The sequence below is a fragment of the Grammomys surdaster genome, unplaced genomic scaffold, assembly GCF_004785775.1.
Source record: "Grammomys surdaster isolate TR1022 unplaced genomic scaffold, NIH_TR_1.0 125767, whole genome shotgun sequence".
NCBI lineage: Eukaryota > Metazoa > Chordata > Mammalia > Rodentia > Muridae > Grammomys > Grammomys surdaster.
Genome location: NW_021620598.1, coordinates 425,968 through 436,521, shown reverse-complemented (window position 1 = coordinate 436,521; position 10,554 = coordinate 425,968). Strand labels below are relative to the sequence as shown.

General features: G+C 49.7%; 1 protein-coding gene across 4 annotated transcripts in view; it reads left to right on the top strand.

Annotated features, from left to right (window-relative positions):
- Window positions 1-1,617: 1,617 nt before the first annotated feature.
- Window positions 1,618-10,554, top strand: part of A4galt (alpha 1,4-galactosyltransferase (P blood group)) — a 23,826-nt gene continuing 14,889 nt past the window's right edge. For 2 of the 4 annotated variants that reach the window (XM_028788747.1, XM_028788749.1), the window contains exon 1: window positions 1,618-1,717. The gene's annotated coding sequence lies outside the window, so the exon portion shown is untranslated. Of the gene's footprint in view, window positions 1,718-2,585; window positions 3,288-10,554 lie in introns of those variants that run through there. The other 2 variants (XR_003714077.1, XM_028788750.1) reach the window with 2 other exon arrangements.

Here is a 10,554-nt window from a genome sequence, read left to right as displayed (position 1 = left end):
ACACACATAAAATAAAAATAAATTAAAAAGAATAAAAAACAAACAAACCTCGAGCTGGGCAGTGGAGTTGAAACGCTTTTAATCCCAGCATTCAGAAGGCATAGGCAGGCAGATCTCTGAGTTTGAGGCTAGCCTGCTCTACAGAGTGAGTTCTAGGACATCCAGGGATACTGAGAAACCTTGTCTCAAAACAAAAACGGAAAGAAAAGAAAAATTTTCTTTGCTCCTGGATTTGAAGGCTCTCTCCCTTCAACATTCTATTAATGGCAGCTGGTGGTCATGACACTGAACCTCTTTTAAAATTATGAGAAGTGTAGATGTGTGGGTGCAGATGCCCTCAGAATCCAAAAGAGGGCATAAGATTCCCTGGAGCTAAAGTTACAGGCAGTTGTAAACCTTCTGGTGTGGGTTCTAGGAATCAAACTTGGCTCCTCATGAAGAACAGAAAGCGCTCTTAACTGCTGAAGTGTCTTCAACATAACACCATCATTCCTTACTGTGTAGCCCTGGCTTAGCCTGGAAAGCTCTATATAGATCAGGCTGGCCTCGAACTCACAGAAACCTGCCTACCTCTGCCTCCCGAGGGCAGGATTGAAAGGAAATGCACCATCACAGCCGGCAGGGCTCCTTGTTTGAGTTTTAAGATGAGCAAACTCTGTTATCCCAGCATTTGGGAGGCGGAAGCCAGGGGACTGTCACAAGTTTGAGGCCACTGTGGTTTACAAGAAAGAAGCAGTCTGACAAAGCCAAACCAAAAATCAAACCTGGGAGCGATGGGTGCTAATGAGAACGGCCTGGGAAGAGGCAAGAGGGGCCGGATCATCAATGACTGGAGGCTGGGGATCTCCTAGAAAATGGGAAAGGGTGGACTTAGCCAAGAGCTGAATAGTTGTCAGGAGTGGGGGTGGAGGGGTGAGGATTTTCCACAGATTCGCTTATTCCAAGCCTGTTTATCCTGGCTGTTCTCAGAGTTGGGATAGGGTGTTTCCATTTTCTCAGCATCCTGGACACAGGTTTGTTTGGTGAGAGAGATGAAGGGGGCCGGGCAGCGAGGGCACGTTGGCATCTAGCCCGAGAGGAGAGCTGGCCGGGGAAATTACCACTAAGGAACACCATGCCCCGCTCTTCCTTGGGTCACAGCAGGCCAAGGCAGGGAGTGAGGAATACTTGGAATAGACGCCGGGCAGTGGCATCAGGCTGACTCAAGTTAAGACTCGGATGTCGCCCCTTCTCAACTGCAGAACATTCATGTAATTAACCAAACCGCTTTGAGCCTGGAGAAAATGTAGCCATGGGTAGGGGATTCATCCCTGTCTTGGAGGAGTGACTTGGGAGGCTGAGGCAGGAAGATTGCTAAGAGTTCTGGGGCAGAATAGGCTGGAGAGAGTCCCGGGAAGGTTTAGAATAGGATTGTGACCTGCGAGGCGTGGGTGCCCGGGAAGCTGCTCACACCTGTTGGCTGGTAGCTATTGATGACTCAGGTCGCGCCCCCCCTAGACAGGACTAGCTGCAGGCAGAGAGGGACCCGAGGGGCAGGACGGGCTGACCCCGCCCAGGGCTGGGGGGCGGCGCTCCTGTCCGCTGGGCTCAAGCCACCGCCCTCCGGGGCCGCAGTAGCCGCCCGCTGCCGCAGGAGCTGGATCTCAGGGACAGGGCAGCGGGCAGAGGAGGATCTCGTTGGGATCCGAGGCGCCCCTGTTCCAGGCCAGAAAGGGAGGTGAGCTGCAAGACACCAGGAACCTGGGTCCCCGCCTGATCACCTGTTCCACAGGTGACAATTGTGCGGGCACCAGTTCCGCGCCGTGGTCCCTCAGCCACCGCCTGCACCCGAGCTGCGCCCCGAAGTTGAGCGTCGCGCAGCGCGAGCTAGTCTGGGGCCGGCGAGGATTCTACAATTCCCTCCCGCAGCCCTGGCGACCCTCGGAGGGCGAGGTCCACATGGGGAGGGGGCGACTGGGGATCCTATGTCCAGAACCCAAAGCGTTGCCTGGCGACGTTGGGCGTGCAGGAGACCCGGGAGGTCGCGGCGGGGCGCGTCCCGGAGAGGAATGGAATGCTGCGCGCTACAGGGAGGGCTTCGGGCCGGGAGTAGACGCTGGGCTTTCCGGATGCTCCGGCTTAGGACTCGCACGGGGAAGGGTCTTCAGGTGGAGGGGTTAGTCTGGGAAAAGCTAGGGAGCAAGGAAAGCCAGCATGGTGCCCCTGGACCCTGCGCTCGGTCCCGGATCAGCACGCTCCCGCTCCTCCCTTTCAGATGAAAGCAATTGAGGTGTGATTGGAAGCCGACTGGGATTGGAAAAGGCTGCGCCTGGGAGATCTATCCTATCCACCCTTCTTCTCTGTTAGGGCGAGCCCCCTTGCCCCAGTGTCTTCGCATGTCATTGGGTCTAGAAGTTCTTTTCATCTCCTTGGCAGATTCCACTGAGCCTCTAGCCCGCTGGAGATTAAGTCTCGTTTCCATCTCTACTCTCTCACATCCACAGTAATCCAACTGCTGCAACCCCACACGGTTCCGAAGTGACACCCTCCTGCTCCCCCGCAGCCCCCCTCCCCGACTCTGACCTTTCTGCTCTCTCTTCCCAAAGAATAGGGACTCCTATATAGCAGAGATGTCCGCCACCAACTGCATCCGCACCACCACCACCACCCCAGCTTCTGACCTTCCGCAGCAGAAATCCCATAAAAGAAAGTCCTCAAACCAAAGACCAAAACGCAAAGGGACTGGGAAGCAGAGAGAGAACCCTGACCTCCCCGGTTTGTTTGTTTTGTTTTGTTTTGAAAAAAAAAAAAAAAAAAACGCTTCTTCAGTGCCTCAAGGGCTGGTCCCTGCCTGCCTAGTCAGCTCAGTGTGAGGGGGACTTATTTGAAAATTCTGTAGAGTTTATTTTGTTTCTTTGAACCAATTACGGCTCAGCAGCTGTGTAGGTTGACAAGGATTAGTCACAGAGAAAGGTTGTTCACTCGTTGGAGGAGTGGTGAATGTCCCAGGGTGTGAACAGGGTTGGTTGAATCTCTAAAAGCTACTGAGACCTACCATATCACTCCAAAATAGCCTGGTCTTAGGGGTGGAGGTGGAAGAGGGGGGCCCCAGTCCAGACCTTCAACAACCCCAAGTAATAGCTTTATGTACTGAACCACCTCAACTGCCTTGGTTTTTGTTGTATAATGCATTTGGTTCTTTTAGATACTGTTAACCTTTGTTTTGAGACAGGGTCTCACTGTGTAGCCCTGGCTGCCCTGGGATACTGTATAGACCAGGCTGGTCTGGAACTCAGAGATCCGCTTGTCTCTGCCTTCAGAGTACTGGCACTAAAAGGCCTGTGTCACCATGCCCACCTTGATACTGTTACATCATTATAAACACATACAGTTTATGAATGGTTAGATTTTCCTGAAAAAGAATTAGCTGGTCAGTGTGTCAGGCCATTTCTCCAGCTGGCTGTGCTGAAGCCCCTAGGCTGGGCACACTTCCTCAGGCTGTGGGTATTTCTATTTTCCTAGAAACAGAACCACTGAGTCAAACAGCAAGCAGCTAAGAGTTTGTGCGCTGTTTAACAGGTGTGTGAGCTCTTCATTGAGGGGTTTGCCTTTTGCCTGGTCTTTGGCAAAGGTTTGTGTGCTGTTTATCAGAGGGTTTGAGCTCTCCAGTAAGGGGTTTGCCCCTTGGCTGCTCTTTGGCAAAGTGTGTCTCCTTTACTGTAGTTTACATGTATATGTTTGTATGTCTGTGGTGTTTTGTTTTTGTCATTTGGTTTGGTTTTGAATTTATTTTACTATGAATGAGCATTTTTGCCAGTTGACATATGCATCCCACCCATGCCTGCTGTCCTTGGAGGTCAAAGAGGGTGTCTGATCTGGAACTGGAGTTGAGAGTCACTATGTGGTTGCTGGGAATTGAACCTGGATCCTCCAAGTGTTCTTAACTGCTGAGCCAGTCCCAGGAGCTGAGGTTTTGTTTTGGTTTGGTTTTTCGAAACAGGGTTTTTCTGTGTAGTCCTGGCTGTCCTGGAACTCACTCTGTAGACCAGGCTGGCCTCAAACTCAGAAATCCGCCTGCTTCTGCCTCCCAAGTGCTGGGATTAAAGGCATGCGCCACCACTGCCTGGCTAGGAGCTGAGTTTTATTAGTTTGTTTACATTGTTGTTTTGTTTGTTGTTTCATGTTTTTGTTTGTTTGTTGTTGATTTTAAGACAGAGTCTCATGTAGCACAAAGCTGGTTTCTAACATGCCATATAGCTTTAAGGCTAGCCTTAAACTTTCCAACTTAAACGTCCAAGTCTCTCACCTCCAGAATGCTGGGACTACACAGACCATCATGGCCGTTTTATGGGGTGCTGGGGATCAAACCCAGGACTTCTTTTATATTAGCAGTCTAGAAACTGGGTTCCACCCCTAGCCCTGAGGAACAACAGGTTTTTAATTTAATTTTGCTTTATTTCCATGTATGAGCATGGAGGGACTTGGCTGCATTTAGAAGCTGATTGGAAACAGCTAGAAAAGGGGCTCTGCAGGAGGCTCAGGGGTAGGAAGGGGGCTGACTGGTCTGTAGACTGAGGCCTCAGGGAATCTGGAATTGGGAGGAGTGAATCTACTAGGGAGGGAGGTATGGCAAGGACTGGGAGAAAGGGGCTTAGAGAACACTCTTTGAACTGGCTTAGAGCACCTTTGGGGAAGATGGGCTGCCTCAGGAGAGAGCAAGGGTTCTGCACCCAGATGAAGGATCTTCGGAGCTCCCTTAGTATGCCTTCTGCTGGGATTGGACTGGCTGTTTGAGCCTCCTGCTAGAGTCCTCGCCCATGTGTGATACCAGGTGTTGACACCCCCCACAAAAAAAAAAAAAAAACAAAAAAAAACCTGAAACTATAGAAATGGAGAAATACTCGCAGGTGGTTGTTTCCCTTCTGAGCTTTCTGTCTGGTAAATCTCAGAAATGGAGCCCAACCGTTCCGGTAAGGGAGTGCCCAATTCTCTTTCCCAGGGGACCTTCATTTCCATCTGGGTGGAGCCATATCCGGAGAGCTAGGAGACCGGTCTTTCCTTCCATTCCAGGGTCTGTACACCCTTGAGTCTGTAGCTCTCCCCTGGGCCCTGGTTCTCCCACAAGCTCCCTCCGTCTAACAACACAGCCTCTGAGGCCACACCTCCCAGAGTAAACTGGCGAACGGGAAGCTTGGGGAACAAAGAGCGCTAAGCAAGCTGGAGATGGGAAAACAATAAAAGGGCCGAAGACATTGTTCCAAAGCAGGTGTGGTGGCTCACACCTACCGGCAGAAAGAGTAAGAAGAGTTTAAAGTCAGTGTGGATAGCGGGGGAGGGGCGCGGGGGGGGGGGGAGAGGGCAGGACAGAGATGGGGGCGCTTAAGAACACCTACCCAGGTGTTAGCGTTCATTGTTCCTTCCGGAAGGGCCCTGGTGGCAGGCCCACAAGGGACCAGACTCTCAGCTGTCCTTTTGAGACAAAACTGAGGATCCAGCCTTTCTTCATCACAGTAACACTGAACCGCTATTCCAGGGCAGTCGCGGGAGGTTGACCCCTTTCAACTGGTAAATGATGTTTGAACCCCACCCAGCATTCCCACTTCCCAGCTGTGCCTAGGTTTCTGTTCTTTTTAAGATTACAAATTGAGGGTCTGGACAGATGGCTCCGCGGTTAAGAGCGCTGACTGTTCTTCTTAGAGGTCCTGAGTTCAATTCCCAGCAACCACGTGTCAGGTCACAACCATCTGTAATGAGATCTGATGCCCTCTTTTGGTGTGTCTGAAGACAGCGACAGTGTACTCACATAAATAATAAATACATCTTTAAAATAAACTTATTTAAAAAAAGATTACAAATTGAACCCAGTGTAGTGGCTCGAACCTTTAATGCCTCTTGGGAGGCAGAGGCAAGTGGATTGCTGAGTTTGAGGCCAGCCTGGTCTACAGAGCTAGTTCTAGAACAGCCAGGGCTACACAGACAGGTCTTAGCCCCCCCCCAAAAAAAAAACAAATTGGATTGAGGGGCAGTATCTGTATGTTCAGCGGTCAGTTTGCTACCTGAATACAAGCTGGCAGAGCAATTAGCATTTGAATGTCATCAAACAACCTCTCTATGCCAGACCCTAGTTTCTGGCTGTGGTCAGGACACCTAACTGAGTCTGGTGTCTGAAGCAATCAGAGGGTCTTCCCCTCCTCCCCCTCCCTAACTTCTGGTGACCATTCTTCTACTCACTTCTTCCAAGATTCTTGTATTTAACCTCTGGGGGATAAAAGACTTCTTACCCGAGAAAAATACCTCACAGGCTGAAGAGCACAACATAAAATGGCATCAGTGTGGAACACAGCCCTGGTGCCCCGGAGGGTCCCTGTGAGGGTGTGGGCAGGCAGGTGGGAGAAGAGGCTGTCATGTGTCATTTACCTTTGACCCAGAACTCTCCTTTCCAGGAGCTCACCGTATGGGAGTAATTACAGATTTTTTTTTAAAAAGATGTTAAGTACAAGGATCTAAGTGGGATCCATTTGCCATGGTGTTTCAGGAAGTCCGAAAGTGGAAACCACTTCTGGCATCGAAGTGGGAAATAGGAGTAAGGCAGGCGGCAACTTTCACCAACAGGAAGCAGTGATGCTCTGGAGATGGGGGGTGGATACATTAACACGGGGGCTTCACTTCACAGACTCATCCTTAGCTACCCATGAGGCATTGCTCTAGAATCCCAGAACACTAAAGTGGCTTCTATGAGATAGCACAGTATTTGCATGTAGCCTCCATAGACATCTCGTGTATCCAGGTGTTAGCGTTCAGTGCTCCTTCCCAAAGGTCCCTGGTGGCAGCCCCACAAGGGGCCAGACTCGCAGCTGTCCTTTTGAGACAAAACTCAGGCTCTGCTCCTCTCTTGGTCCTCAGCTTCTCATTTAGCCCACTGCCCCCCCCCCGCGCGCCCGCTTTCCCTCATCTCACCCCCCCCATTCAGTCTGGACTCCGCCAGATGCCTCTAACTGTATTCTCATATCTACAATAAAAACCTTCTCCTCAACCATACCTAGGCACTATAATGTCCTTGTTTGCATTTATGCATGCTACAAATGTACAAAGGTAACACACCTTTCTGTGTACTTATATTTTAAAAATTATTGTTGCATATGAGTGAGTATGGCGTGTGTGTGTGTGTGTGTGTATGCATGGGTCAGATGACGAAGCCAGAGTTGATTCTTCCACTATGGAATCAAGGATTTAATTCAGGCTGCTTTCATGACTTTAAGAGCAAGTACTTTTACCTGATGAGCCATTTCCCTGCCTAGCTGCCTGTTATTATCAATCTGGTTTTATGACCTGACACAAGCTAGAGTCATCAGAGAAGAAGGAACCTCAACTGAGAAAATGCCTCCGTAAGATTCCGCTGTAAGTTTCTTTCTTTCTTTTTTGGTTTTTGGTTTTTAGAGACAGGGTTTCTCTGTGGAGCCCTGGCTGTCCTGGAACTCACTCTGTAGACCAGGCTGGCCTCAAACTCAGAAATGCGCCTGCCTCCCAAGTGCTGGAATTAAAGGCGTGTACCACCACCACCCGGCCTGTAAGTTATTTTCTTAATTAGTGGTCAGTGGGGGAGGACTCAGCCCTAGGCTGGTGGTCCTGGATTCTATAAGAAAGCAGGCTGAGCAAGCCATTTACAGCAAGCCAGTAAGCAGCAGCTCTCATGGACCCTAACCCTGCCTCTAGGTTCCTGTCCTGATTTCCTTTAATGAACAATAATGTGGAAGTGTAAGCCAAATAAACCATTTCCTCCCCCCAACTTGCTTTTTTGGTCATGTGTTTCATTGCAGCAGTAGAAACGTTAACTATATACCATACAAGATGCATACTTAACCTCCAGCCTTTTTCTAAAAGCCAGTGTTTGGGGTTTTGCCGATCTAAGGCGGTGAGAGATGTTTTCTGAATGTGTCCGTTTTCTTTCTCCTCCATTGAACAATGTCCTCGGGAGCTGGGGATGTGGCTTAGCTGGTCAGTTGCCTGGGGAACATGCGTGGAGCTCTGGGTTTGGCGAAACTGGTATGGTGGTGCACCCTCACACTCAGGAGGTGGAGGCAGGAGGGTCTGAGGTTCAATCTCTTCCTTGGCTACATAGTGAGGTGGACGCCAACAAGGCACCTGGAGACACTGTCTCAAATACAACAACAAAGAACTGTCCTTGATCCTGCATAATTACTAAAGGGTCATATTTTGTGTGTGTTCAAATTGTCCTTTGCCCATTTTGGGGGGTGGGGATGGGCAGGCCCAGCAGAACTTCTCAGAGAGGCAGCAGTTTGGCTTGGAGGATCATCGTATGTTCGAATGAATACACATGTTTTTCTGTTTATCTTCGAAACTTCCTAAAGATTGGGAGAGGGAGCTGGAGAGAGGGAACAGCAGTTAAGAACACTCGCTCTTTGTTTTTGTTTTGTTTGAGACAGGGTTTCTCCATTTAGCCCTGGTTGTCCTGGAATTCTCTGTAGACTAGGCTAGTCTGGAACTCAGAGATCCCCCTACCGCTGCCTCCTGAGTGCTGGAATTAAGGGCGTGCCCACCGCTTGCTGGCCTTTCCTCTGAAGAGTTAAGCTGTCCATCACCCCGTCCCATCCTATCCCTTCTTCCATCCTTTGTGACAGGGTCTACTGGAATTCAGTATGCAGCCTGGCCTTAAATTCCTGATTTTTTTTTCCTGCCTCCACCTCCCCGTGCTGGGGTTAATAGGCATCTGCCACCATGCCCAGCTTGTCTCTTGGCTACAAGACAGGGTTTGTCAGATGGCTTAATGTTTAAAAGTACTTGCCCTGAGCCTGACGACCTAGGTTCAATCCCCAGGCCCCACATGGTGGACTGAGAGAACTGACTCCCGCTGGTTGTCCTTTGACACCCCCCCCCCCAGGAGTATGCCATGGTGCATGTACCCCACCGCCACGACCACACACAGAATAAAACAAGTGAATGAATAAGGTAACTTTTAAAATTCTTCTTTGCTTCTTCTAAAGATATGTGAGTTCAAATATAAAATTGGGGCCAAACTGTTTCAGAGCAGGGGTGGGGGAGAAAAAGCTAAGTGACTTTATCCTGTTTACTCATGAGCCAGATGTCTCCAGTCTTCTCTGTCATGTGATGGGTGAGGAAAATTCTTTAACCATCCTAAAAGGACTTTGCTTCTTAATAACTAGAGGCTGGAGAGATGGCTTAGTGTTTAAAAGCACTGGCTGTTCTTGCAGAAGACCTGGGTCCAGTTCCTGGCACCAACACGCCTCTCAAAGATCCATAACTACAATTCCAGGGGATCTGAGGCCCTCTTCAAGTAAAAGGCATGCACACAATGTAAGGACATACATGCAGGCAAACCCCTCAGACACATAAAATAAAGAAGAAACCTATAAAGCATATCAAAACTATAGTTCTGCTGAGCCAGCTGGTACACAGTAGGGAAGAAGGAGCAGGGAGCTCTCTGAGTTCCTGTCAGCCAGAATAGTGAGACCCTGACTCAAAAAATAAAAAAAATCAAATCAAAACAAAACTGGCCTGAGCCAGCAAGATGCTAGTGAATAGAAGTACCTGGCATGCAGGCCTCACTGGTAGCCTGAGTTGAGTTCCAGGCCCTTAACCCATTAAAGTTTTCCTTTGACCATCACACGTGAGTGTTTTACCTGAAGTATATATGCAAACCATATGCATGCCTGTTCCTGAGGAGGTCAGAAGAGGGCATCCGATCTCCTGGAACTGGATTTACAGGTGGTTGTGAGCCACCATGTTGGTGCCGGGGGTTGAACCTGGGTCGTCTGCAAGAACAGCAAGTAGATTGAACCAAACTGAGTCACCTCTCTGGCCCATCTCTCAGGTTTCATTTTTGTATAGGGTCTTGCTCTGTAGCCCAGGCTGGCCTTGAACTCAAGATATCCCAGTCTCCATCTCCAAAGTCCTGGGATCACAGGTGCCTGTAGCCATCCTGGCTGGCTTATGCTTGGATGTGATGATAAAAGCTCTAGGCCCCTCTGAGTAGCATTGTTTCTCTTCTGTGAACAAAGAGAGATGCCTTTTGTCTCTCCCTCCTCGTAGCTCTGCTCCATTTTAGCTGATACCATGAGTAGCTCTAGCAAGACTTCTAAAAGTTCTGGCATCTTTCAGCACATCCGAAGCCCACAGCGCATGTGAAGATCAAGACAGCTTTGCTCCTTCCACTGTGGGTTCTGGGAATCGAACTCCAGGTCGTTACAGTGACCAGCAGTTGCCTTAATCTGCTCAGCCATCTCCTTGGCCTGGTAGCTATAGTTTTTAGGGCAAAAACCAGGGCTCTGAGCATAGCAATCCCATCAGATTGAACAAGGCCACCTGTCCCAGCACACAGCTGAGAGGAGGAATGGGGAAAGCTGGTTCATTCGGTGTGAGCACATGGAAATAGAGGTCTAGTCACTCCCAGTTCCTCCTTGGTTACTGCCGAGCTTTAGGTTTAAATGGTAGAAGAAATGAGGTATGTGGGGGGGGGGGGGGGAGGGGCTGGGAGTGAAAAAACTCTTCCTGGCCACAGGGGGGGGTCTGGCGGGGCAATAACCCAATGTATACAGA